The 25078-nt window shown below is 39.3% G+C and overlaps 1 pseudogene; it reads right to left on the bottom strand.

Annotated features, from left to right (window-relative positions):
* Window positions 1-370: 370 nt before the first annotated feature.
* On the bottom strand, window positions 371-1398 carry LOC124246078 (nucleophosmin-like; annotated as a pseudogene).
* Between the last annotated feature and the right edge of the window lie 23680 nt (window positions 1399-25078).

The following is a 25078-nucleotide window of genomic DNA, read 5'->3' as shown; positions in this document are numbered from 1 at the left end:
CCACACATATAAAGAATAGGATCATATGTATGTGTATTTTTTTCGATTCATTCAAGTATTTATTGGGTAGCTAGGGAGATACAAAGGTGATTAAAACATGACCAAAGAAGTGAGGCAAATGAAGAAGTTGTGGAAAGCAAAGTATAAGGTTCACTAAATCACAGTGGTCGAAAGAAAGTGCTTTTGGAGATCCAGTGAGGTTGCTTCCAGCCTGGAAGGGAGTGTGCATGGGTGGGTGGCCAATCAGGGAAGGGGATGGAGATTAAAATAGAAGACTTCAGTCTGGATTGTTGATGATACTCAGGATGGACTATATTTGTCTCTCCTTTTCCTCTCTCCCCATCTTTGGGCTTAACTTACCAGGAGTGCCCAGGATTGTTCAATGCGCTTTTTCTATACTTGCTTGCATTTTTGCTTTAATGTCTTCTACAGAACTAGGTCCTTTTGGTGTTTTAGGAGTTTTTTTTCCTGTTTTTTGAAGGAATCTTGACCTTTTGATCTTGATGTTGATGGTTTGGAGTCTTTTCCATTCTTGTTTGATTTTTGTGCATTTTTGGCTGGAGTATCTCATATAGATTTCTTTACTGGAGCTTTTTATTCAGCTTCTTCCTCATCAAAATCATCATTATCTTCATCATCATCTTTGTCATCATCATCTTCATTGGCAGCAAGTTTTACTTTTTTCTGTGGAAACTTGCTACCACTTCAAGGGTCAGAATGCCTTCCAGGGGCTGGCCCCGTGGCCGAGTGGTTAAGTTCGCGCGCTCCGCTGCAGGCGGCCCAGTGTTTCGTCGGTTCGAATCCTGGGTGCGGACATGGCACTGCTCGTCAGACCACGCTGAGGCAGCGTCCCACATGCCACAACTAGAGGAACCCACAACGAAGAATACACAACTATGTACCGGGGGGCTTTGGGGAGAAAAAGGAAAAAATAAAATCTTTAAAAAAAAAAAAAAAAAAAAAAAAAAAAGAATGCCTTCCAGATGTACTAAGGAGTTTCACATCCTCCTCCTCTTCATCTTCTGTCTCTGCATCTTCCTCCACAGCTACTAAGCATTGTCCACTAATATGCACAGGCCCTGAACCAAACTTCAATCATAAGACCTCGGGTGGTGTTATTTCAAAGTCCCCAAGGGAAACTGCTGTCTGTGCAGACATTTTCAAAGTTGTCAGTGTTACTTTAATTAGACTCCCTTCGTAATTCATTGCCTCTGCTTCAACAATGTGCAATTCATCCTTTGCACCAGCCCCTAAACTGACTTTTCTTAAAGATAACTGGTGCCCATTTTCATCATTATCCACCCTAAAGTGATCATCTTTGTCAGCCTTTAGTTCATAACCAAAATGGTAGTTCTGGGGCCTCAAGGGGCTCATGTCTATGTCCATCGAACCTTCCATGGGGTGGTGGCATGCACTTAGGTAGGAGAGAAGGCAGATGGAGATAAATGACTACTGTTCTGCGGAACAGCTGCACAGGATGGAATCAGACTAGGGACTGTGTATTTTTAACATATATATAAATACATATAAAATACAAAGAAATATATATAAAATAAGTATTATGTATACCCCCCCCACACACACACACTAATGTAAGAAACAGGAAGGGCACAAATTTTTACGATGATTTTTTGTTACAGTCAACCCTTTCTCTCCCTCAAGACTTTAGATAATTGGAATATTCTTACAGGCTAGATTCAGTAATTAGCAACTATTCTTGCCAGTAAGTTGTAATGACCCATTTATAATCTTTTTCAGTCTTACCTATCTTCTTGGAATATCTAATTCTGTATTTCTGAAACCTGTTGAATCATCAGAACTACCTGAAGAGTTAGACCTTGGCACTATTGACATTTGAGGTCAGGTCATTCTGTGTGGGGGGCTGTCCCGTGCACTGTAGGATGTTTAGCAGCATCCTTGGCCACTACCCACTAGTTACCAGTAGCACCTCCCTCCTAGTTATGACAACGAAAACTGTGTCCAAATGTTACCAAATGTACCCTGGGGGCAAAATAATCCCCGGGATTGAGAACTACTGAGGTGAACCAAGAAGACAGACGCTCAGGGATTCTGACTCAGTAGGCCTGGGGTGGGGCCTGGAATGTTGCTTTAAAACAGCTACCCCAGGTAAGTACAATAAGCAGCCGCAGTTGAGAACCACTGCCCAATTTAATCTCCCTGATGAGAATGCGTTCCTCATTCCCAGGTCCTGGCAAGGATCAGTTTTCAACTAACTGAAAGTGGAGTGTCAAAAATAGACGTGTAGAGGAAAAATAGAGGGAAAGAAGTTATTGCCATTTCGCTGCTTCTTTTCCCTCTCCGGGAGGTGAGAGACTGACTCCGACAAAAGCCAAATTGTCAAGCGCAAAGTTGGAAGCAGTCTGGCCTCACCCGTGAAACAAAGAAATAAATAGAAATGGAAGTGTGTGCTTTATCAGTCTGTGGACACCTGGGTACTCTGACTGATACCACAGGGGAGAGCTGGGCCTTTTGCAGTAAAGGCGGCACTGAGAATAAATGCTCCGTGTTGCGGTGGCAGATTTTAGCGCAGTCTCCGAGAAAGTGGGCCATCAACAGTCTATTGAGTTAAGAATCTAAAAGGACAATGGCAACTCAGAAGACATGGGTCTAGCATTTGACCTGTTAGCTATTGATTTTGATGTGGCTGTTTTTAAGGCCTTCCCTCCATTCTTGCGGGTCTCTAAATCATGGCCTGGTACATAATAGCCACTTATTTTTCATCTTCAAAAGTGGATGATCGGAGTTGCATTATGGAGATGTCTGACCCATATACATCTAGATCATTCTTATGTATAATGCCTCTCTTTTCTCCTTCTCTCTCTCTTTCTTTTCTTATAAAAATGTGGGATGATGGTTATTTATATTGAGATTGAACCATATGAAATTGCTGTTTTCATACATTAAAAAATGAGAGTATTGGCAATTTCATAGCTAATTTTAATCTTTTTTAAATTTTAATCTTTTTATATCTCGCCCCTCTCCCCACCCCCTTCTCTCTCTGTCTGTCTGTCTCTCTCAGTCTCTTTTCATGGCTCTATTCTCTATTTTCTTGCCTTTGCAAGCACATGTGTATTACCCGGAATGCCAGCTGTGAAGGTCAATAGATATTACTGGAAAAAAATTAAGAAAAAGAAGAGGTTTCAAATTTCAGTAAGTGTTAATTTGAAAACCCACTGATGCACTTCGTATATCTGGAGGGAAGATATACAGTCCAGCCTAAGCAAGGGCATGTGAAATTCTTGATCCTGCCGAATGGACCAGTTCTGATAAGAATGTTAATTTGTTTGTGCCACCATTCCTGCATGTGAATAGTGTTGCTTTTTTTTTAATTGGGGCTTTCAGATTCTAGGGGACTTTTCTGTGTGTGAGGATGTAGTACTAGAGGGATTGTTAAAAGAGTAGTGATCTTAAGGCCGTGGGGGTGCGGGGTGGCAAAAATCTCTATATATGTACTGACCAGTAAAGAAACCTGGATGAACAAGCTTTGTCATACTGCCCCGGTGATGGTCCAGGTGCCTGGTATCCAGTTTCCCATCAAAGCTTGCCTTCTGGATGAGACCTCTGGCCCTTGCAGCCTCTCTGTAAGCTTCTCTAAGCGGACCTTGTTGACTGTCCTTCCCCTGCTTGCCAACCTCACTTTTGTTTCCTGGATCACAAATGGAATCTGTCACCTTCTTATGAATATTACAAAGTCAGAATGCCTTTGTTCCTCTGTGCATAACATGCTTTCTTTCTCTTTCTTCGTCTTTTTATCCCTTATACACATATGTGTGTGCATTCACACATAGTTAATATAACAATATTTTTAATAATTTATATGTCAAATGTTATGTTGTCATAATTTGGACATTAAAGGAAAGTATAGAGAAGAAAATTATAATCACTACTACTCCAAAATAAACACTGTTAACATTTTAGTGCATGTTCCTATAATGTTTTAATGCATACATATTGCATTGGGGTCATATTATATATATTACAACATTATTCATTTAAAATCATCTTTAGAGCATTTTCACATCATCAAATATTCTTTGGAAAGATGCTTTTTAATATATGTACAGTATTCCATGATATATATATGTGTACATATATGTATGAGTATGCATGTATATACATATACTTGTATATATATATATGTATGGTTTATCTATTCTTGTATTATTAATCCCTTAGTTTATTTCCAATAGTTTGCAAATTATAAACGATGCAGCAGTGGACTTCTATATCCATCTTTTATTGTACCCTTTATTATTTCGTTAGAATAAATTTCTAGAAATTGTATTACTGGGTTAGAGGGTGTGACCTTTGCCAAAGCTCTCGATATATATTTCCAAATTACTTCCTAGAAAGTTTGTATCAATTTATTTTTTCATCATCAGTATAAAGAGGCACTTGTTTCTCTGTATTTTCCCCAATTTGATTGGGAGAAAATATTTAAATTTGCACTTTGCTGATTTCTAGAAGAACTGAACATTTTCATATATTTACTTGCTATTTGTATTTCTTTTGTGAGTTGCCCACATCTGGACTTTATTCTAAGGGCAATGGGAAGACACTGAAAGATTTTAACTAGGGGAGTGGCAAGATTAGATTAGTATTTTAAAAAGCTCATTCTGATAATAGTGAGGAGAATGGATAAGACTGTGAACAGGGGAATGAGTTAGGAAGCTGTTAGTAATCCTAGTAAGAAATGATGGTGACCAGCCATAGAACGATAGCAATAGGACTAGAGAACACTGGATGGATTCAAAAGATATTTAGGAGATAGAATAGACAGGGCAATTATTGGTTGTGGGTCGTCAGGGTGAGGGACTAATTCAGAGTTTCTCAACTGTGGCACTATTGGCATAGCACTACTGCATCATTCTTTGTTGTGGGGGGCTGTCCCGTGTGCTGTAAAGTGTTTGGCAGCATCGCTGACCTGTGCCCATGAGATGACAGTAACACATATTTTCCTCTATCCCCCAAGTTGTGAGAACCAAAAATGCCTCCAGACATTGCCAAATGTCCCCTGGGACAGGGAAAAAGTTACCCCCAGTTGAGAACCACGGGACTAATCAATAATGACTTCTAGGATTTGGGCTTGGGTAAGCCAAAAAGGGAACATGGAAATAGGAAACAGATATCAGTGGTGAGGAAAGGAGTGATCACAATTCAGTTTTGGACATGTTTATATGAATTAATTGTGGAACGGACAGTAGTAGGCAGTGCTAACAGTTTGGGCTCCGAAGATCTGGCCTGAGACATAGATATGGGAGTTATCGGCCTACAGATGATGACCAGTGAGAATGAGTAAAGCAAGAGGAAGAGGGCTTGGGGCAGAAAGAACGTGGAGGATTATCAGAGAGGCAGGAAGAAAAGCAGAAGAATGGGGTGTCATGGAGAGCAAGGTAAGAAACTTAGAAGTAGCAGAAGCATTTAACTGAGTCAAATGCTGCTAGAGGTCAATTAAGATCAGGATTGACTGGTGTCCACTGGGATTAGTGACCAGGAAATTCTTGAACATCTTGGCAATAGCTGTTTAAGCTGAGTATTGGGATGAGAAGCCAGACTGAAGTTGATGGAGTGGTGATTGGAAGGTCATGAAATAAAAGCAGAGTCTGAACCATTCTTGAAGAAGTTTTGCTGACAAAAGGAAGAGAGAAATAGGGCAGTAGATAGAGAATTAGGTGGGGTTGAAGGAAGGTTTCCTTTATTTATTTTCATTTTTAAAAATAAAACTTTTTATTTTGACATAATTTTAGATTGATGTGCAATTGTAAAAAATAATACCAAGAGATCCATGTACCATTTACCTATTTTCCTTTCAATAGTAGCATCTTGCAAAACTATATTGTAATATCACAACCAGGATATTGACATCGATACAATCCACTAATCTTATTCAAATTTTCCCAGTTTTACTTGTATTTGTGTGCGTGTGTGTGTATGTATGTATTTAGTTTTCTACAATTTTGTCGCGTATGTAGCTTTGGGTATCCACCACCATAGTGAAGATACAGAGCATTGCCGTCATCATGAGGATCCCTCATGTTCCTTCTTTATAACCACATTCACCTTCCTCCCACCCTGACCTTCACCCCTGGCAACCACTAATCTGTTTTCCATTTCTATAATTTCATCATTTAAAAAATGTTATATATAGCCTTTTGGGATTGGCCATTTTCACTCAGCAAAATTCCCTGGAGATTCATCTGAGTTATTAAGTGTATCAGCAGTCCTGTTCCTTTTTATTGCTGAGTAGTATTCCATGGTGTGGGTGTACCATAGTTTATTTAGCTATTACCATTCACCTACTGAAGGTTGTTTCCAGTTTTTGGCTATTATAAATAAAGTTTAGTTTTCTAAAAAACTGCCAAACTGTTTTCCAGAGTGACTGTACCATTTTACATTTCCACCAGCAATTTATCAGTGATTCAGTTTCTCTGCATTTTCATCAGCATTTGGTGTTGTCACTATTTTTTTGTTTTAACTATTCTGATAGATGTGTAATGGTATCTCACTGTGGGTTTAATTTTCATTGCCCTAAAGAATAATGTTGAACATCGTTTCATGTGATTAGTTGCCATCTATATATCCTCTTTGGTGAGATGTTTATTTATGTCTTTTGCCCATTTTCTAATTGGATTTTTGTTTTTTTTTTTTTTTACTGTTGAGTTTTGAGAGTTCTGTATGTATTGTAGATACTAGCCCTTTATTGGATATGCAGGTTGCAAATATTTTACCTCAGTCTTTAGCTTGTCTTGTCATCCTTTCACACAGCAAAAGTTTGTAATTTCAATGAGGTCCAGTTTATCAATTTTTCCTTTTGTTTCATGCTTTTCTTATCAATTCTAAGAACTCTTCACCGAGCCTTAGGTCCTAAAGATTTTATCCTACGTACTTTCTGAAAGTTGTATATTTTTATATTTTTACAGTTATGTCCGTAACCCATTTTAAGTTAATTTTTGGATGAGGTATGAGGTTTAGGTCAAGGTTTTTTTTTTTTTTTTTTTTTTTTTTTTGCCTATGGATGTCCCATTACTCCAGCAGTATTTATTGAAAAGGCTCTTTAACTTTTTAAGATGCAAGAGGTTTGAGCATATATAAAGGCTAATGGAAATAAGCCATTAGAAAAGAGAGGTCAAATAGAAATGTGGGAGCAACAGGGCACAGGTCCTTAAGAAGGTGAGAGGAAACAAGGTCCAATTTCCATACTTTAGATATGATGTGTGACAAGTGCAAAGAAGAGCAGGAAGTCGTTGTCACATTTTCCTCTTGTCAGAATCATTTGGGATTATGGGGACGATAGTCAGAATTGCAATTTGGGGAACCTTGCAATGTTTTTGATTCGTCTTTCCTTCTCCAAACTCATACTATGGAATCATGTCAATCTTTACTCAAGTCTTATTAGGGTCAATAAATTCAAACCAGTGGTTATTTATTTAGCATGTATTTCATGTTTAGTACGTGCTCGTGATGTGGAGGTTGCCACACAAGACATGATTTTGCTCTTGAGGGGTTTATAATCAAGTTGAGAAAGGTGGAAGCAGTTAAATAAGTCAAAGAAAATATATAAATGTGTAGAAGAGCTAAACACAGGTCCCCAATACCTTATCCAAAACATTTAGAGCCAGGACTCCAGAATTCAGACATTTTCCCTCATTTTAGAAAGGTAATATGGTTTGTAGCCTGTATAATAGAAAACAATTCTAGTGGGGTAGGGCCACAGCACCTAATAACCAAACTATATATATATAACAAAATATATGTAAAATAAAAACAGTATGAAACAAATGAAGACTGTTAATAGACCAGGTTTGTTGTCAAATGAATTTGAATCAAACAAGAGAAAAAGCAAATTTCTGTTTTCTGAAATGTTTGGGTTTCAGAATTGTGGAAAGGGATCTTGAACTTGTTTCATGGGTATTAACTGATATAGGGAAAGGAAATGAATATTTCTGGTATTGGTAAAACTTCCCAATTTTTTCAGACACAGATTCTGAGACTCAAAACAAGAAGTAATTTGCTCAAATGTGTACAACTTGGCAGCATCTGGGAACTTGTAAGAAATACAAATTTCGGGCCCCATCCCACACCTACCTAAAGAATCAAAAACCTTTGAGTTGGGCCCCAGTAATCCGTGTTTTAACAAGCCCTCCAGGGGATTTTGATGCGCGTTAAAATGTTGAGAACTACTAATGTAGCAAGTAGGTGACAGAGAGCCAAGATTCAAACTCAGATGTTTCTGACTCCAAACTGAATGGTTTTTTGATGCTGTTTCCCTTGCTCTCAAAGTATAAAGAAGCAAGAAATTTATGTGAGCTCCAATGGTAGCAGTCACTTCAAAGAAGCTATGTTGAAACATGCTTCACTTTAATCTAATAGATAAGAACAAAATAACTCTGTAATATACATCCCTAGCATATTAGTCTGTTCCTTAATTATATCAGGATGAAAAATAAGCATTGATAATTCCTGCTTTATTTTCTCTGTGTTAATATCTCAAAGATGGTACAATTTATTTTGCAATTTCTTGGAGATCAAGGTAGTAATCTAGCTTAATTGTGAAAATTAAGAGTGGGGAACTATGTAAGGAAAAGAGGTTCTCAATTATTCCTAAGATGGTTATTGATCTACTATTTCGTATCTTTGATACAGCATATTTTACTGATAAGTTGATGTGTCTTGCTTTTCTATTTTCAGCACAATTCTTAGTGTGAAAATTGATGAATTTAAGAAAAAATCCTATTTAAGACCATTAAAATATCCCTTTGCAAGTAAATGATGGTTATTTGTGTGGTCCCAACTCTACGGAAGGCAAGAATCCATATCAACCAGGAGATTATAGGTTTGAATTTCAAGAGTGAGTTTAGGGCACAGAGGAGTGGGAGAAATTGAAGACATTGATCACTTTGCTGCTTACTCACTGACAAACAGGATGACTTAGTTCTGAAAGTGAACAGGTAGACATTAATATGGATGTGGTTAGAATGAGTCCTAACAAAACCCAAGCCTAATATGCCCTTAGGATATGTCCCAATAACTTCGTGTCATATTGCTCTCTTTCAGAAAGGAATACTGTGTTGGAAAATAAATCACTGTAGAAACAAAATGGTAAAAAAATGCTACCAAACTCACATCACCTATAAGTTCTCTTTTTACTGTTGTGAGTCAAGCTTTGTTTTAAGGGATGAAATGGGTATAATCCATTATCTTCTAACAACAATCAATCATATCAGTTTAGGGCAGCTCTTCTAGTTCTGTTTTGCATCATAGCAAGTCACCCTTAGCCTTAGTAGCTTAAAACAATAACAATAATTATGCTCACAAATCTGCAATCTGCGCAGGGCTCAATCGGGACAGCATATCTCTGCTCCACTCAGTGACTGATGGGATAGCTTGAAGGCTGCGGCTAGAATTATCTGAAGGCATACTCACAGGTCTGGCTATTGCCTCAGCTGTTAGCTGGGGCTTTCAGCTGAAACATCTGCATGTGACTTTTTCATGTGGCCTGGGCTTCCTCACATCATGGTGGCTGGGTTCCGAGAGTGAGTATCTAGAGAGAGAGAGCAAGCTAAATAGAAGCTGCATCACCTTTTATGACCTAGATTCTGTGGTCATGCAGTGTCTATTCTATTCATTGAAGTTGTCTTAAAGTCCTGCCCAGATTTAAGGGGAGAGGAAACAGACTGCGCCTCTCGATCGGAGAGTGGCAATGTTCTGGAAGAACAAATGGAGTCAGTGTTGGAAAAGACAGTCACAGGAGATTAAGAATTACACCTCTGATTTTTTCTAGTGTTGTTTTTTTAACTTTTTATTTTGAAATAATTTTAGGGTTACAGACAAGTTGCAAAAATAGTAGAGCTCCCATATACCGTTGACCCTGTTTCCCCTCATAGTACATCTTACATAATTATAGAACAATTATAAAAACTGAGAAATTAACCTTGATACAGTGCTGTTGAACAAACTGTAGAATTTATTTGGATTTTACCAATTGTTTCCCCTAATATCCGTTTTTCTGTTCCAGGATCTAACCCATGATCCCACATTACTTAGTTGTGTCTTCTTGGTCTCCTCCAATCTGTGACATTTCCTCAGTGTTTCCTTGTCTTTCTTGACCTTGACACTTTTGAAGAGTGCTGCTCAGTCATTTTGTAGGCTGTCTCTCAATTTGGGTTTGTCTGATGTTTTCTCATGATTAGACTGAGGGTACGCATTCTTGGGACGGCTACCACAGAGGTGATATGCCCTTTTCAGTGCATCATATCAGAGGGTACGTGATGTTCATGTATTACTGGTGATGTTAATCTTGATCATTCGGCTAATCTGCCAAGTGGTGTCTACCAGTATTCTTGACTATAAACTTACTATTTTTCTCCTGTAATTACTAAATATTTTGCAGAGATACCTTGAGACTAAGCAAATATCTTGTTTATACTTAAACTTTTGCAAACTAATTTTAGCATCCATTGGTGAATCTTGCCTGCAGCAATTATTACTGTGGTGTTCTAATGGTGATTTTCTATTTTCCTCATTTCTTCTGTATTACTTAGTTAGAATTCTTTTATATGGGAGAGCTGTCCCTTCTCTCCTGTTTATTTATTTATATCAGCATGGAGTTATGAATATTTATTCTTAGGTTTATATTCCAATACTATCATTATTTATTTTGTTGTTCAAGTTGTTCCAACTTTGGCCATTGGGAGCCCTTTCAACATGCCCTCATCCTTTTTTTAGTTCTAATTTTTTTCAGCACTTCTTTCTTTTCTGGCACCAAAGCATATTCCAGGTTCATCTTGTATTTTCCTTGCCAAAGCCCTGGAATCAACCAGTTCTTCAAGGATCCTTAGTTCCTTTTATTGGAGAATAATATTTAGAAACAAAGATTTGGGTACTTAGATGCAAACATTGCTCCTGGGGTGTCAGACATACACACACACATCTATAATTATTTCTGTATCTATTTATCTGTCTATATATATACGTATTTTTAAAAATCATGAGTCCATATTGATATTTCTGACTCCAGTTCAGTACCACAAGATTTATTTTAGCCTTCCACCTTTCTTTATTTGTAATTTATCGTTCTGACAGTGAGAACCTGGCTCTCATTATCTACAATATATTTACTTATTTCACTCCTAGAATACAAATAGTTCAGAATTGCTAACCCATAACCTTGTGAGAAACAGATTTCCTAACTAGAGGAGAGTGTTTGCTTACTGCCCCTTTTGCCTTTGGTCTTACGGTATCCAGCCAAAACTCTGTTTTCCGAAGTAGTTTAGGCCAGCTCTTTTTTTCCCTCACTACCTTCAGGGTGGTTATGTGATTCATTTGTAATACAGTTCAATTTGTCATAGTCTGCATTCCATCTTCTCCTCCACATCCTAGTTGAGGTTTTTAAAATTTAATTTGCATACAGGAAAATTCACTCTTTGTAGTGTACAGTTCCATAGGTTTTGACAAATGCATCGAGGTGTTTATCCACCACCAAAGTCCCTTACGAAACAGTCCCATCACTCCAAAAATTCCCTTTTTCTACCCCTTCATAGTCACCTCTCCCCCACTCCTCAAGGCCTGGCAACCATGGCTCTGTTTTCCATTCCTATATTTTTGTCTTTTTCAGAATATCATATGAATGGAATCATGCAATAGGTAGCTTTTTGGTTCTGGCTTCTTTAATTCAGCAAAATGCATTTAAGATTAATCCATGTGCAAATCAATAGTTCATTCCTTTTTATTGCTAGGTAGTATTCTATTGTATGAAAGTACCACAGTTTGTTTATCAATTCACTGATTGAAGGACATCTGGGTTGTTTCAAGTTTTGGTGATTATACATAAAGCTGCTATAAACATTCATGTACAGGTTTTTGTGTGAACATAAATTTTTATTCCTCTCAGGTAGATATCTAGGAGTGTGAGTGCTGGTACGTATGGTAGGTGTATGTTGAACTTTATCAGAAACTGTCAAACTATTTTCCAAAGTGGCTTTACCATTTTGCATCCCACCAGAAATGTATGAGAGTTCTGGTTGCTCTGTATTCTTGCCACTGCCGTTTGGTTGTTCTGTGACTTCAGCTCTCTGATGGGTTCAGAAAAAGTCACAAATTTGAAGTCAGTTTGGTTATTTTTTCATTATGAGCAGAGCAGCAATACTCCTCTTAACTCCCTATATCACAAGTGGGAGTCAGAAGCAGAAGAACTTTTACTTTAAAGTTTAAAGAGGTAACATTAGTTTAACTGGGAAATTAAAGTCAAAACAATATACTTATATTATTTTGGAATAAATAGAGCTTCATTGCATAGAAACACGGTGTGCAGGGAGATAATGAGGATAAACACATCACTTTCTTTGTTTGGTCTTCTTCAGTTCTTTTCACGCCGAGTGACTGGCTCCCTCCTGGATGTTCCCAGAGAGCTCTGCCCGTACATCTGCTGTGCTAGTATCACACCACTTTGCCATTATTAATTTATCACACGTTGTACTTTTGAATGCTTATGGGGGTCAGAGAAATTACCTAAGTAGGCTAATCTTGCTGGATATGATATAGTAGAAAGAATAGGGTCAGAGGCTAAACTAGGGAGTGTATACCCTGCTTTAAGGTAATTCAAATTCAAATTCATATGTGCTTGAGTGTGTGTATGTGTATAGCCTAACAAGTAAAACTGCTTAGGGCACTGTTGGAGACAACAGTCAGGAATTTATGAGCCCTGATTCATTCTGTGTGGTTTGGCTGTTGATTCTGCAAGAAGTGGTCAGCATGGTGCCAGCAGCAGTACCTAGTAGGTGTGAATGAATGACTGTCACAAAATCTGGCAGGAAATCCAAAGCATTAATGATTACGTTAAAACAGATTTTCTTCCCCATGTACTTTGGGAATGCTAATGGTTTTTATAGATCTTATGGAACTTCTTATCCCATTGCAGGTTTTGATAAAGTCTCTACGTCTACATGCCATAAGGAACTGAAATTAAAATAATGAGAGGACTAGGCTCAATTTCTATAGCAACACATGGAATATTTCTGCATCAGTCATTGAATCAAGTGACGACATAGCAGAATTTTTTTGTTGCCATGTAAAATAGCTAATTTAGGTTAGTAAATGGCAGCAAGAAATTTCTTTAAGATTAAAAATTCCCTGAGCACCACTCATCTCCACGTGCCTCATCTCACAATTCTTGAAGGCTGTGCAACTATGTATGGGGCTATTTCAGAGGATCAAGAGCAATAGAATGAATGATTTAAGCTGCCATTCATTCTGAAGGGGCAATATGAGATTTTAGATTGTGATCAATACTTGGAGGTACAAGCAGAAGTGACAAGGCAGAGTCCAAGAGCTGCTCTGGAGTCTAAACTGGGTGTTTTTAAGAAAAACTGAAGGGACAGCAAGAGAGGTTTTTTTTGACTTTTCAGTTGTCATTTTATCTCCAAAGGATTGAGAAACTTTTCTTGAGGTTGAATGGGAGCAAAAGGAAAATTATAGATTAGGAGAATAAAAAGCCTTTTGGGCAGATTGCGGTAATGGAGATGGCAGATCTCAAGATGGGAAGGATAGACTTATATCGAATAAAGAACTCAACTCTAACAAAGAATTCCCTGGGGCAGGTAAGATACAAGAATAAATTAGGGACAAAGCACAAGAATTCCCGCAAATTTGTAATGTCAATGTAACTAGCAGTTTTCTCTGAGCCAGACATTCCATATCCAATTAGCTCATGATCACCTGCAACCAACACAACATTGGTTACGTTTACATTAGTCAATCAGGTGTTTTCTATCTCTGTTGCTGCCAGTTTTAAAAAAAGACACCTTGTTTGCTCTTATGATTACCCTACTATCCGTACTTCTTTTGTCTGGCTCATTTTTTAATATACAAAAAAGCTGGTCTGCAGTAAAAATGATCTGAGGCAGTTCGAACCAGTGTTTCAAATATCACACATCCATACCACCAAAGCATTTTTTATTCACTGATGTAATTAATATATCTTTATGCCAAGTTAATTTGAAATCTTGCTTCAATTTTCCCTTCATGCAACTAAACACTTAGGAATTAGGTCTCAAAGGCCAATTTACATAAATAATTAAGAACCCAATTCACCCTATCCTTGTTGGCCCTTCCCTCTATTGTGGAAGTAAATGTAATATACATGCATCCTGCCTTGCAAGTCTTTTACCTTTTCTATCCCTTAGAAATATTAATACTGAAATACTAAAGAGTTTTGGCTTTCAGGGGTACACTGCTGCCACATCTTATCAGTTCACAGAGGAGTAAATATGAATTTCACGTGAGAAGGCGGTGTTTGGGAGGATGGTATTTATAAATGACAATGGCTGAAAGGCTAATGTGTTGATCAGACTTCTATGGCTTTGAAAAATAATGGAGTGCTCTCTCTGCGTGGCTGTCACTGTGTAGTCCAGGGCATAAATCCACAGCATTTAAGATGACAAGACTTTGTATTTACATAGAGACTTTCTCCAAGGAATTCACACCACTCCTCAGGCATGGCTCCATTAATTCTTATAGCTTTGGGAACTAGAGTGGGAAGATATATCTTTATGGCCAGTTGTCATAAATGACGGAACCATGCCTGAGATGGGTTTGTAACTTTCTCAAGGTCACTGTAGCCACACTGAATTGCCAGAAATGTGGAAACCCAGAGTAATATCAATTTCCCATGTAGTGGAAGGGCTGTGTGGGTTGCTTGGGGTAGGGGATGAACAAGGCTTTTCAGAAACTATCTTTTATCATTTTTACTCCCCTATGTAATCTGTGATTGGTAGACATTATCTTTGCTTCGTGTTTTCCAAACCATGGTCCTCTGAACACTATAAGTCTTCACTGAACAAAACAAAACAAAACACGGCTCCCATGGCCAAACAAGTTTGAGAACTGGTTCATCCTGTATTTACTTCTTGCTGATTCATAACTCCTATTAGTGCAGTAAAAGCTCTGAGAAGTGCTGTGAAGAAAATCACTAACTTTGTTTAAGCCACAGTTTTCCAGACTTACTTGACCATGGAAATAAAGTTTCTCTTATGTGGCATCCTTAATGACTCATGGAGCTGTTTTTCAATGGATCGCAGTCTGGAGAAATATATTTCTTGGATAAAGGCTCTGGTGAAGAAACACTTCTCTAACATCTGTTTTTATTCTCCAATCTTTCCAGGCCTACACTCTGTTGAGGCCTCATTCACGATGACCTGGGTGGTGTTTGAGCCTTAGGGATGCAGCAGATACTGTTAGTTTTGCTAGATAAGGGTCTATGGGAGGAATGAGATGGTGCTGAAAAATGACCCAGGACCATTACCACAGCCTTTGTTCCAACCTCCTTCTAATTCCTACCTAGTTCTAGTCTATTCCACACCCTGATCCAGTACCATTTGCCAGGAATGATGCCACAGTGCTGTGTGTGCTGGGCACTGAGGGGACAATCATAGACCAAGTAGCAGATATAGCACAGACCAAGAAGTAAGGAGGAGTCGAGAACCAATTGGACAGGAACTAGGAGTCTACCACTAGGGCACAGGATAGAACACGGCTCTGGGAATTCAGGGTAGAGACACTGGCGACATTTCCTGATGGGGAGACATGGAATATGTCATTTTAACAGTGCAGTAAGAGTCTTTTGTAGACCAAATCTTTGATAGACTGGCACGTGGCATCCCATATAAGGTTTCAGGACTGGGGCAGAGTCTGAGTTTTCCTTCAGGTAGCTCCTGCCCAATGGTTAGGCAAGTCAGTATTAGCATATTTTAGTCACTCTTTTACAAACTGTGATAAAAATGCTGCTCTGTGAGTTGCTAACTAAAAATCATTTGGAAAACAGGTATTTGTCAATATGGAGACCGATAGCCAGGGGAAACTGTTATATTTGCAGGAAAAAAAAAAACCTATGTTGAAATGATCAGCTGCCTTAATTAAAAAGGCAGGGTGAGAATGCATAGATGTTGGGCCATATTCAGATGCTATTTCTCTTTCCCTTATTCTTCCTAGCCAATCAGTGGCATCCTCCCTCCCCCTACATACTTTTTGTCACCATTGTGATCAAGCAGGTCAGGAGCTTTTATTTCTCAAATGTCATTTTAATTCTTGGGGAGTTAGTAAGTATTAGCTTGGAGGATAGCCTTAGAAAGTGACAAGAGGTGGGGGGACTAGGAAGGTAAATTAGGACCAGTTACAAAGGGCTTTGGCTCTCATAAAACAGCTATTTATCATGTCAAGGAGTAGACTTTGTCGTCTGGAAATGAGGAGACTGCAAAGTTTTGAAATTAGGTTTTGGCAAGATTGACTGTTACTAGCCCGCTCAGGTATTTACCAGCTCTTGAACTGCCCTCACCCTCTCATTCCCACCATTTGAAGGACCCTCTCCTCTGGGAAATAGTCTGTACCATACAGACATTGAAGTAAAGGAGGTATGTAATCATATTTAGTGAGTCTTAAGTCATGGGGAAGTCTTAAGTCTTAAGTGGGATGACTATATGTATCTTCTTCAATTATTATAATAATAACCAGGAGATAGGTTTTTATTGTTATAATCAATCATAATGAACAATTATAATAAGCAAATGTGGAGAATTTAATATTAGGCCAGCCAGAAAATTCAGTAGTCTTACTTAAGTGCAGATTTTCTTAAGAGCAGAGAGACTATTCTCCTCTCAGCAGTTGGTCTGAAAGATCAGACGGGCATATGTGTGTGTTGGTTCCAGTCCTCTAACAAGCAGATGTCAAGATAGGGATAGATGTGCACGGATCTTATTAACAGAGATGCCTGTGAGAGTAAATGGAGAGGGAGCTGGGCAAGGCTAGGAGAGCCATCAGACCACAGTGCAAGTGTGACCTGAAGTGAAGGGGAGAGAGAGAGGTCGGGTAGAAGCGCCCTAGACTGATGTGCAAAGAAAGGTTAGGCAGGGCTGTCAGGATGTCCTCCAGCCAACATTGACCATCAGAGGTATTCCCTGTCTCCTACGAGTGGGCCTACCTTACTTAGTACCCCTCCTGTGCTAAAGAATCATTGGCTGGGAGCAGCCTGTGGGAGATGTGGCCCCACACAAATGCAGCAATGGCTTCCAGAGCACAGCAGCTGGGGCCCAGGCTCCCAGTAGTTGGATGTCTGGGAGGTGCATTCTATCGGCTGCAATAATGTACGTGATTCAAACTTCTCCTTGAGATGCTCCAACAATCCGCACCTCTGTTTGCTTACCGCATTCAGTGGTTCAGAAGGAGGGTTTCACAAAGTGAAAGTGGTTTCACAAAGAGGGAGGGACTTTTGTTAGTAGAAATGGGACGTTGAGGGCAATTCAGAGATGATCATCTTGGTAACATCTGAGCATGCCACTTGCCTGCTTAAAAAGATTAGGCTGATTTGCAGCTGGTTTTACTATATTCTTCTGAGAATTCTATGGCGTCTAATATCAAAATTGATTTTACAAAGGGGGGGAAGGTAAAATGTTATTTTCGATTTCTAGGTACAGCTGTCAGATTCAGGAGGTTTCTGACACTTCATTATATGCAGAAGCACTTTGTGTAGTCTCTTTACATTTTATACTCCAGATAACTTTTGGATTGATACAATTGTTCTAAATTAATGCTCCTGTGAGATCAGAAGCAAAAACAATTAGACAGAAGACACCTTTGTTTGAAATCAGTATGACTGCATAAAATGTATTAATAAAACACAGTGAATAATCTTGATCTCTTGATAAATTACTTGCTCTAGACAGCATGGGCAGCTCTTGTAGCATCTATCGAGAAAACAAAGAAATCCTATTAAGATGACATCTGCTTCTTTTGTGGAACGTGTTAGGAGTCATGAGGTTTTGAATATGATGCAGTTAACAGCATCCTGTACTTAATCAGTTGGCAAGGAGGAATGTTTGTCTTCTTTCTTAGGCATCCATGGATTCTAGAATTGCAGCTCACATTTGGCTTTACCTGAAAACCAGTAGGACACTTTAGCTTGAAGAAGCTGACTAAAAGTGCTGTTCCCAACCTGGCATACGAGAGTATCATTGGCCATGCCATGAGGGTACTGTTGGCCCATGAGATGGGGCTGGGGTGGTGTATCACTTGACTATCGCCACAGTAATGCTCCATAACAACCAACCACAAAATCTCAGGAAACAAAACGTGGGTATTTGGCTCACAGATCTGGGGGTTAACTGGAGATTCGCTAATCTAGGCTGGGTTTAGCTGGAGCAATTTCGCTTCGCTCTCTCTGTCTCTCATCATCCTACTGGGATCAGTGGGCCAGCCTAGGCATATTCTTTTCATTGTGATGGTAAAAAGACAAAAGAGAAAGCATAAACACATGAGTCATATTAAGTCCTAGGCTTGAAACTGGCACGCTATCACTTCTGCTTCATTTTATTGGCCAAAGCTAGTCATATGGCCAAAATGGCAGTTGAGGACAGAGAAGTATATTCTGCCCATGATAAGGTCACGGCAAGGGTGTGGATGCAGAAAGTTGTGATGAATTGGGGCCAAAATAAGCAATCTACCACAGGGACAAATTGCTCCTGTCCACTTTGATCTTTTGTTTAATCTAGGCTAGCCAGGAAAACTCTGGGTGACTCAGCCGCAAGCAAGGCACAAGTTCTTTTTTTTTTTTTATTGAGTTATTGATAGGTTACAATCTTGTGAAATTTCAATTGTACATTAATGTTTGTCAGTCATGTTGTAGGTGCACCACTTCACCCTTTGTGCCCACCCCCCACCCCACCTTTCCCCTGGTATCCACTGAACTGTTCTTAGTCCATAATTTTAAATTCCTCATATGAGTGGAGTCATACACAGATTATCTTTCTCTCACTGGCTTATTTCACTTAACATAATTCTCTCAAGGTCCATCCATGTTATTGCAAATGGAATGATTTTGTTCTGTTTTGCAGCTGAGTAGTATTCCATAAGGCACAAGTTCTTGACTCGCCTTCTGTGGCAGGGGCTGTTAGCCATTCACTAAAATCCATTGCCACTTCTTCTTGGGTTGTTTGTCTTTTTGCTGTCAAGTTGTAAAAGTTCTTTACATATGCTGGATACTAGACCCTTTATGATGTGCAAATCTTTTGTCCCTTTTTGTGGGTTGTCTTTTCACTTTCTTGATGGTGTCCTTTGATGCACAAAAGTTTTTAATTTTGAAGTCCAATTTATCTATTTTTCTTTTGTGGCTCATGCTTTTTGTCTAATATCTAAGAATACTTTGCCAAGTCCAAGGTCATGAAGATATATCCCAAAGCTTTCTTCTAGGAGTTTCATAGTTTTAGCTCTTACTTCTAGGTCTTTGGTCCGTTTCGAGTTGGTTTTTGTATATGGTATGAGGTAGAGGTCCAACTTCATTCTTTTGCATGTGGATGCCCAGTTGTCCCAGCATCATTTGTTGAAGAGGTCACTCTTTGAGAAGCACTGATTTTGATAAGAAATTTTCACAGCTGTTGTCATTCAGGCTGACTCAAGTGTAAGGCTTTGTGGGTTGCTTGATACCAGGGTCCTTCAGGGGAAGAAGGAGAGGTTCTGTGAAAAAGAGAAGGCAAGGACAGGGTTGGGCTAGGGAGGATGGAACTGAAATTGACATGGAGGCTGGCCTCTTGGAGAGGTTATGTCAGTCTAGGAGCACTGCCAAAGGAATGTTATAATCTCAGTCCAACTTCTATAAGTTTGAATATCAACAAATTCATGGGCATGTATAGACTTGGTAGTTGGGAATCTAGATGTCTGTTAAAAACTTAGCAAACATTTGGCTATTATCCAATTTATTAGATAGCTATCCATATGCAGTGGAACCATGCTCAATGGGCTAAGGGTTTGAAAACAGGGACCAGTCATGGGGAAGAGACCTAGCCAAGGTGAAGCTAGGTAAGGTGTGGTAGGATGATGACTAAAATGGCTGCAATTCTTCACTCCTCCTTGTATCTGGGCCTTTTACAATGTGATTTTGCAGCTCCTTCCATCAAGAGGTGGAGCTAATTTCCCACACTTTAATCTAGACTGGCCTTATGATTCTCTTTGACCAATAGAATGCAGCAGAAATGACTGTGTGTCATCTCTGAGCCTAGGCATCAAGACCTTTTGTGTACTTATGCTCTCTGTCTGGGAATCCTACCTACTTTCCATGAGAACAAGCCCTGGTTGGAAGATGAGAACCCTCTCGGAGCCAATATGAGGCAATCCAGTCAACAGCCAGTCAACTCTCAGAAGCAGAGCCATCTAGCCCACCCACAGCTGAGCAAGGTTCCGTGAGATAGCCCAGCAGAGACCAGAAGAATTGGCCAACTGAGCCCAGCAGAAGTTGCCAATCTCCAGAATCATGATATAAATAAATGGTTGTTATTTTAAGCCACTGAATTTTGGGGGTAGTTTGTTACACAGCAACAACCAACAATGCAAAAGACATCAAGGTCCTACTGAATGGACTGTAGATCAGGATGAGTTTTTCTATCTCAGGATAGGGTAAAGCAAGGGAGTTACCTGGAATGCAACATTTAAGAAGGCATTTACTCTCAGGTGCAGATCCTGTATTTTTCTTGGCCTGGGTCTTCTGTTCTAGAGTGGTAAGTGTTGAGAGTGAGAGCTAAGGGAGGCATTTAAAGTAGATTGGATCACGAGGAAGAGTGATGGCAGGAAAGCTGCAGATCAGGTTACAGGTGTGCTCAGCTATTGTCCTGGGTTGGGGTTGGTGGGGAAGATATAAGATCTCAGGTATGGTTGGTGGTCAAAGAAATCCCAGTTGCAGCACAGAAGCCCAGCTATTGTGTCTGGGCCAGTAGATCCCAAACCTGGGTATGTGTCAGAAACTAGGAGGGGCTTCAGTCTGGGCTGTTGGCTCAGTTAATGAGCTACAGAGGGTAAGGAAAGACATGGGAAGGGGGCCAGACTGTCATTAGCTCTGTACACACGCACTCCTTGGCCTGCTGCTCCTTTGACCGGTTAGAACAAAATGGTTAAAATTCAAGAAATAATGGGCCATTTTTAGAAAAAAGCTACTTTGCAGAACATGCTTCAGAACAAACAATTTTCATGACGAGCAGCAAGGGATTCATTGCTCCAATTGCAGCTGCCACAATTTAGACGTTGCATTGAGTAGTGACAAGCAATTTCAGAAGTGACAGGCATAGGCCATAGCCATGCTTGCAAAACCTGGGTCAGACCAACTATGCTAATTGCTAGGCTTTCACATCATCACCATCTTTACAGTAATAAATGACAATGATGACGTCTCTTTAGAATTGGGGAGGGGAGTTGCCCAAACAGTGAAGTGGAAAAGTAATAAGGACGTGTATTCCTTGGGCTAAGATGTGAACAGTTTTGAAGATATGGTCTACATTGCAAACACTTACTGAGGCCTCCAGGATAATAAAGACATATTTGAGACAATTTTCAATTCTTAGCTTGTCAGTCTTTGTGGAATATCTTTACCTCTTTATAAACTGGGAAACACAACAGGCTTGGGTAGTTAATGAGAGCAGAGGAGGGGCCGTTTGGTAAACTCATCGTTGTATCTCCGGAAACTCTGCTTCTCACTCACGAAAGGTACAACCCCCACTTCTCCATCCTCTTTGGTATTGTCTTTATCCAGTCTGGGACTGTCCCAGCCCTCAGTTTACCATTCCCCTGCTAGTTTACCTTTCAATACTTCTCAGTTTTCCCTTTCATGCGTGGTTCCATTGTAAATAAACGCCCTTAATCTACTTACACAATCACTGCTTCTCCTCCTTGAAACTACAGCCATGCAGGAGTTGTTAATTATCACTATTCCTCTGAGACCCAGGACCTAGAGGAGGCTTGGCCATTGCATTTTCACTCTCAGGGGGAAACCACTCTTTCTATAAGGCTCACACCAACCAGTCTTTCCTGAGACCCCTTTCTTTGCACAGTCATCTGCAGACCTCTTCGAGAGTCATTGAGGATTTCACCCTGGGCTCTTTCTTTTTTTCTTCCTCTCTATTCAAGTGTGATCATTATACTAGATGATTTTAATGACGCGTGGGCATGGCAGAACCTATTTCAAAGTAATTTCCTGTAGCTCATGTACACTGCTAAAATTTGGTATTTTTTGCCTGATATTTCAAATCCCCACAACTTTTAACTGGATAAAGTCTGACTCATAGGACTTAAGGAAACTTGAGTGGCCATCTTGTGTCCTTCATAGCGCTCAGTACAGAGTAAATAGCTGTTCGTGTATTGTATTAATATTTAAATTTGGATGCAATGGGAAATGGGCAGGTAGTCAACTTTTTCTTTTAAAAATTTTGTTTTTTTAAATTCTGAATGCTCAGGTTATTATCATTGGCTTGGCCTTCAGTCTCCATGCAGGAGTATAGAGAAGATATAAAATAGAGTTGATTTTTGTCTTACCCAATTTTGAACTCAAAAGAATCTGATGACTGCTAAGAAAGAAAACCAATGGGAAACTGATGTATAATTTATTTGGTACCTGGTACCCACAGGAAACATCTGTTGTGATTTTATAAGCCTGTACAAATTCAAAACAAGATAAATGAAGAAAATGTGTCTATTTAAAAGACAGCATAGTGGTCTTCTCTAAGCATATTAGGGAGAGAGATGTCTGCAGCTTTACTTGGCAATTGTATATAATCTCACAGGCAACACAGCTATTTTATTCATTTAATTAAAAATGGAAAATGTATTATACTGAAAAAAGTAAGCTGTGGAAAATGAGTAACCACACTCCCTGAGTTCCTAACCTCTTTTTTCATTTTGTGTGGTTAAGTTTTCTTGGCAATTAAGATGTTTAAAACATTGGAACGAAAGTACAGAGTTATGGGATGGCTGGTTAATTTCCTCATAAAGTTATTTTTTAAATCCTTTGCCAATTACTTGATAAGCAAAAAACTTAAACATCGATGTTAATTACCTTTATTAGTGCTGACAATAGTAGTTTCCACTAATGATCAGGTTCGTTCTCTGCTCCATTTGCAGAGCTGAGTTGTGAATTGTTAATGGGTATGAGGGCTACTTTACCACAGGTGAAAATACTTTGCAGACTGTTTTTCAAAAGACGTGTCAAAAAAATCTACAATATTCAGCTTCCTATGCACATCTGTAAATATTGTGTTAAAAGAATCTGTCAGTCTGTCTACCTATCAACTAATCACTGGGCCTATGATCAGTGGGTTTTAGCTAAAGACAGTACGATTCTGCATATGAAGCTGCATAAGGACTGTGATAGAGTTCCTGCTTGGTCCCGAGTCATTGTGAAACACTGGGCACATCAGTTTCCATCTCTGGATTTCTTTGACCCATGTGTAAATTAAGAGCATTAAATTAGATGCCCCCCCCACCTTGAAATGTGATTATAATGTAAGGCCAGCTAGGTTCAGGCCTTAAATAAAAAACACCCCTAGCTCAGCCCAGGTGGATATGAGGTCAACATAATAAGACCAAATTTTGGTTTGATATTTTAGAGATTATGAAACAGTACTTAGTTTGAAGTCCCCATGTGACTCCCCTCTCAACTTCATGCAGTACCAGAGCGAGGGCCAGAGAAATTACTAATTACTATTCTTGGACCAGTCATAAGAAGACATCAACACTTGAGTCGTTGTGGAAGGGAATCACATGCCTGAGCAGCAGTCTGTGTCTGGGCATAATAGTAACCAGCCCTTCTATTTGTATAGTGCTTTGAGCTCTTTCAAGTATTTCACACATATTTTCTCATTTTACCCAGAATAGAATGAAGGTGATGATGAAGATGGCCTGGAAGCACATTTTCAAGGAACATGAGTTGAGGTTTTCAATCTTAGGCAAAATGAAGGACTGCATTTTCCTCAGGGATGAGATTGCATTTATGTTGTTCTTCCTGAATTTCATTAGCTTCTCACTCCCAACTTGAAAGAAGACTGTGAAAGGCAATGAAGACATTGAGAATGTGGCAGCAAATGCTGAATATAAAGTAGAAAAAAATGAAAGTCTTCCCTTTGAATTTAAAGAAAATAATGGTCTTGGCACTCTAATCGTTGGGTTTGATATTGAAACAGCCTGGGGATTGTCAAAACCAGGGAAATTGCATGAATCTGAAACTTGAGGCCAGAACTGCTTGAAAAGATAGATTCAAGGATGTGGCCAGGTTGTCGAGATGGATTGTACAAATTTAGCAGGAGTAACTTAATTTTTTTGTTCTCGCTGTTCTTCAATAACAAAACCTCCAAAACACTAAAAGACTATCAAGGCTTGAAACAGATGGGAAAAACAGATGCACCTTGAGTTTTCCTACAGACAAACCTCGCAAATATCCTGGGAGATAGGCTGAGAAGGATATATTCCTGTGAGCATTGTGGATTGGTCCATCTCAAGCCCCAGAGATCTGGCTTGTCTGACAGTGGCAAGATTAACTGTTGCACTTAAAAAACTTAGTTTCATGATTTTTGTTATAAGTATTATAAAAAGTGAATATATATGTATATGTGTATGTATGTTTTTTTCTTCACCTTAAAGAGGTGGTGATGTGGGTTTTGGATTTGACTTGTTTTTTTGTTGTTGTTGGGTTTTTTTTGGCGAGGAAGATTGGCCCTGAGCTAACAGCTGTTGCCAATCTTCCTCTTTTTGCTTCAGGAAGATTGTCCCTGAGCTAACATCTGTGCTAATCCCCCTCTATTTTGTATGTGAGGCCACCACAGCATGGGTTGATGAGCAGTGTGTAGGTCCATACCCGGGATCCAAACCTGCAAACCCTGGGCCGCTGAAGTGGAGTGTGGGAACTTAACCACTATGCCACTGGGTTGGCCCCTGAGTTGGTTTTTTTTTCCCAACCTGTTTCTCTCAGTGTTGTTGGAACTTTGGAAAGCCTTCTGGATCTCCTTTGCCTGTAATAATATGTTAAAGCCCTTAAAAGTGAGCTCTAGGCTGAGACTGCCTGGGGTACTAAGAAGCACAAACCCTATTTAAAAGCAGGCTTAAGAAAATCCTAGAGGGAAGGAACCATTTCTTATTAATTGACCTGCTGTGTGTGTGGGGATCCTCCTCACAATGGAAACATTGCTAAGCAACTGGTTTATATCCTAAAGCCTCCCTATTTGAGAACCAAGTGGGCTAAAGTACACACATTTGTGTATTC

The sequence above is a fragment of the Equus quagga genome, chromosome 10, assembly GCF_021613505.1.
Source record: "Equus quagga isolate Etosha38 chromosome 10, UCLA_HA_Equagga_1.0, whole genome shotgun sequence".
NCBI classification, from domain to species: domain Eukaryota; kingdom Metazoa; phylum Chordata; class Mammalia; order Perissodactyla; family Equidae; genus Equus; species Equus quagga.
This window is presented reverse-complemented; position numbering and strand designations above follow the sequence as displayed.